Source organism: Lactuca saligna, chromosome 6 (genome assembly GCF_052625555.1).
Source record: "Lactuca saligna cultivar CGN05327 chromosome 6, ASM5262555v1, whole genome shotgun sequence".
NCBI lineage: Eukaryota > Viridiplantae > Streptophyta > Magnoliopsida > Asterales > Asteraceae > Lactuca > Lactuca saligna.
The window spans coordinates 114,499,929-114,505,092 of NC_136422.1; positions in this window are offsets into that span (position 1 = coordinate 114,499,929).

Here is a 5,164-nt window from a genome sequence, read left to right on the forward strand (position 1 = left end):
AAAGTGCCCTTCTTTAATGTCTTTGGCGAGACGCCTCCAAACATCGCTTTAACACTTTGGGGCGTCCAAATGGAAGACATCTTGGACATTTGAATCAAAACCTTCCTAGAATGGCTTCAACCGATATCCATTAACCTTGAAAACTTGCCCCGTGTCAATATTTTTTAATTTCCACATTTCCATTGGGACTCTTTTCTTGTATTTGACTTTCTTTTTACGGGAAAACCATACTGGACTTAGACCTTTGATAATAGCAAGCATCCAACCATATTCTTTATTATACTTGTTTAGTAAGGTGACCAACTCTTCCATCTTTTACATAGTGGTCGAGTTGGTGACCGGTTGGATTCTTCCTTCTTGGGATATGTATTAGTTAAATGGTCCGACAGGTTTATCATTTTTAGCTCTTGTGGTTCGTCTACCACTGGAGTTAATTTCTCAATGGTAGTGGGTGGCTCAACCTCTCTTTTGCTAACACCCAACACTTCCTCTATAGTTTCATTGACATCTTTCTCAATTTCTTCTTCCTCCTTGATAGCCTCTTCCATTTCTACGCATTCTTCGTCTTCTCCATATAACACTCTTAGGCCATCAAAACTTTTCTCATCTTTCAAAGGAATGGCACATGGTCTCTCTTCAGATGGTAGTTTGTCTTGATCTTCCATTATACTTATTGTTTTAACAAGTTGTGTTATTTGTTTCTCTAAGATTTTGTGGCTAGCTTGCGTTGTTTCCTGGAAATTTTGGGTAGATGTGGCAATGCTCTTCACAATGTCCTCTAAGGATATGCTTGGCGTTTCAGGTTGTTGAGGAGGTGGAGGATATGGATGTTGGAACTATGGAGGTTGTTGGTATTGGTCACTTCTCCAAGCTTGGTATGAGCTTTGGTATTGGTTGTATCCCCAAGTTTGGTTGTTGTCCCACTATTGATCATGTTGATGTTGATCATAACTCCATTGGTTTGACCAGTAGTAGCTTCCCTTCTCTTGCACTTCTTCCCATTCTCCTTGTAAATATGGACACATGTGGAATGATTTCCATTTTGGGCACAAAAATCACAAAGAAGAGGTGTAGGCTGCACATTTTGGTCACTTTCAATCATCATAATTCACTGAGCTGGCTCAGAAAGTTGGCCTTTAGTGCAAGGAGTGTTCATTTTTGAACCATACTTTTTTTTTTCGTTTTTTTTTTATTTTGGGATTTTAAACTAGAGCGCATGCATAATGAGATCTAGGCATAGAGAAACAAACTGATTAAATATAAACCAATCCCTGACAATGGCGCCAAAATTTGGTGGTTGTCAAGGCCAACAAAATTAATAACCCTAAATCTTTTACACTAAAATACTGTATAGTGGTAAAGGGATCAAATTCACGGAGATTGGTTTAATTTAATAACTCTATGAAAAATCTCTTTGTAAAAATACTTGGAAAATGACAATAAATTAAAAATAGGGGTTTTGGTGTTTTCAAATCCTTGAAACAAACTAGAATTAAAATATGATTTAAATAGACAATTTCAACAAAAATAAGAGTTTGATGTAAAATCAATAAGGGATAGATGGTTGACGTAAAGTTTCCTCACTTTGACTTTTGATGAACATATCATTAGAAACAAATGGTCTAATACTTGATTTAATCCCTAATTTGGCTATAGTAATCCAAAGAGATTGAGGTTACCTAGACTTCTCTTAGTTATTGAAATGGTTAGAGAAGCTCATAACAATTTCCTTAGTCAAAGTCACTAATTCCAATAATCATGTAATTAGTGAAAGTCAACTAGCTTTAAGAACCAAAAAAGTCACCAAATCCAAGAGGAGTCAAAAGTTTCCACTACCATGTTAGAGAAAATGTTTTTATGATTGTGTGAAGTAAAAGTAACACAAGAATCACTTGTTGCTTGCTAATTTGAAGATCCTTTACTTAATCATGAAATTAGCCAACTAATCACGACAAACACAATTAAACTCATGAATAAAAAGCATACAACCAATGATAAGATGTTAAAACACAAAATATTTTCATAAAGATTCAAACACAAATTTATGGATTCTTTAATATTAAACAAATGTTCAAAGGATTCAACAAAATTCAACGAAGATTTGTTTAGCCAAGCATGGCTAAACTAAAGAAAACAAAGTTAGAGAAGATTGTACTAAACATTTATAAGAATTAAGAGGTGAAAATAGTGAAGTTCTTGAGGGTTCTTGGCCTTCAAAATGCTCCAAAACTTTAGAGAGAATGAGTCAAAATCGGATGTCAAAGATAAGGTTGAAGTGGCACCCCAACTTTCCCAATAGAGAGCTCCAAATGAAATCCCGAAATTGCCCCTACAGAAACCCTTGCGGGCCACGTGACTATAATGGAGTTTTTGGGCTTCTTCAAGTTTTGGGCCCCCACAGCTATTCCATTAGCCCATTTCGAGTCTAATCAGCTTCTAGCGCACTTTTCTTCAAGTTCTCTTCAATTTGAGCCCAATTTGACTTTTCCAAATCCTCCAAAGCTCTCGTAATCGCCCGATCATCAATCTCCGTACACTCGAAAATTCTCCTGCATCTTGCAAATTTAAAAGTTTAATTCTTCCAAGCGTTCAAGTAATTGACAAGCGCACTTCATGCATCATCTCCATAGCCATCAAGCCTAAAATACTCATTGTGCTCCAAGTCCAATTGCTTTCCAAAAGATCCCGCTCCACTAGTCTCCTTAAAATCTGTAATTATACTCACGAAACTAGAAAGTACGCGAAAGTGGTCATAAAATAACCAAAAGGAAAATATATATGGAAATTAACTCAAATGAGAATCAAATATGCTAAAATAAACTATAAAAAGAAGTAAATGAAATGAAACTAGCAAATAGTCCTAAATCTTTTAATCATAATTATACATAAATATATATATATATATATATATATATATATATATATATATTTGAATATGGTTTAATAAAAACAACAAGTTAAGAGTTTGAAAATAATTTATAATAGTTTAATAAGTTTTATAAGAGCATTAATATCATAAATATTCTTTGTAATTGCATGTAAGTGATAACATAGATATATTGTGTTCTACTTTTATTGTCCCCCTAAAAGCATTTAAAAATGGTAAAACACATGGTGTATGAACTCACATTATGTGAGTGTTCGAGTGATGATACGGTATAATAGAATAATTTCCACAAGTTTGATCTCGTAACAAACCGAGTCCTAATTGCATTTCATGCAATCTATATGTATATAATTAGCGAATATAGTGATAAGCATGATATGGAATAGCCTAAGATGTAAGAATCACTTAAAAATGGAAGGATTAGAGGTGAACCGTGAAACTTCTAGGAGTTTTCTTTCAGCTGGGCGTTTTTGGTCAGTTGAAAGAGTGAAGTGTTCTTGGTTGTCTTGGTGAAACAAAGAGGATCAAGGTGTTTTTGGTTGAGGTTTAAGGAGTTTGGATGATGATGGCTTGATGGTATGAAGAACACTTGAAGAACTTGTTATGATCCTATGAAGATTCAAGTGATCTTCGGATGATAGTTGAGAGAGAATGGCGAGTTTTCGGTTGTATCTTTGAGAGAGAAAAAAGGTGTTTTCGGATAGCAAGATTAAGAATGAAGTGTTGATTTCAGTATACTAATGTATATGGCCGAAATCATGATGGGACACTTACTTTGGGATTGAAAAAATACTTAAAATCTCGTGCCAATGGATAGGACCGAGGGTTCCCAGTTGGAAATGCTTTGCAGTCCGAGATAGTGGTTATGTGATGGTTTTCGGCCGAAAAGAGTTTTCAGTTCGAGGACTTAGCGTCGCAGGTTTTCGCCTGAGAACTCGATCTCACTCATGCGAGGGTTTTCGGTGGGGAGGCTCCTATGCGAGACTTCTCGGTTTTAGTGTTTTTTAAAATCAAATTTTTACAACACTTGAAATAAAAGGTTTTTGCATAACAAGACTTATTAATTTAACTTAATACACTAACAAAACAACTAGTTTGACTTTTACTATATATGTTTGACCTTTGTTGACTTTGGTTGACTTTTACAAGATTGAAAAATAACCGTTTGTCACACAATTAAACAGTAATTTGAATAAAAGATATCGATCAAAAACCTTTGGGCAACAAAACCTAGAGGGAAAATCCATACGTTGACAATCTAGTGGCTTTACACTTCGATGAAATCCATACGCCAACAATCCATAAAGTGAGTGAATGAATGAGCGGGTGCCGACCATCAATTGGTTAATATACATCTAGGGTTTGCAGATGGAAGATGCGAGTGGTTTTCAGATGGAAAATGTGTTGAGAGGTTGTAGTCGTGCGAGAAATCTGAAATCGAGAAATCAGACTTTCTTTCTGCTTCATGGTGGAGTACATACCATAGGTTGCAATTCTGATTAAAAAAATACCTATGTCGACGGCCATGAAATTAGAAATCAAGAAATCGGACTTTCTTTCCCCTTCTTTCTTCATTCGAGCCTTAACTATGTGCGGGTGTGTGTGTATCGTTACTCTTAAATCAGAATTGCTGAAGGACATGTAGAGCAGCAGAGGTGATAATGACTCAATATTTTTTTGAAGATGGTGAAGAGATGAAGGGAATACTACTGGTGTTCAGTAAATATCCAAACTTGGGATCATGGTGCTTGTCTACACTTGAGGGTGTGTAGGTTTAATGAAAATGAATTAGGTTTAAATTAAAACTGAATTGCTATTTAAAAGGATATTATTTAATTTAAAAATTTACCAAAAGTAATTAATAGTTAAGATTACAAAATTACCCTTCTGTAGGTTTTTGAAATTGTTGGCCTATAATGATTCTTTCATCCACACAATATATAGTTAGAATACATGAACCTCTCTCTCTCTCTCTCTTTATATATATATATATATATATATATATATATATATATATATAGAGAGAGAGAGAGAGAGAGAGAGAGAGAGAAGATCGAGTGAGAACTGTAAGGACTAATCATGGTTGTTCATCTAAAAAATGAGAGACTAGGATTTTTTGCATTTTATTTTTATTTTAATATAAACTGGCGGTGACATTTTTCAAATTATCTCCATTTTTTTTTTCCATTTTTCCGCAAACAGTAAATCTTTTGAGGGCATGATCGTTGATCACATTTTAAAAAACCATCGTCGATATCTCACCACCTTATTCTTACT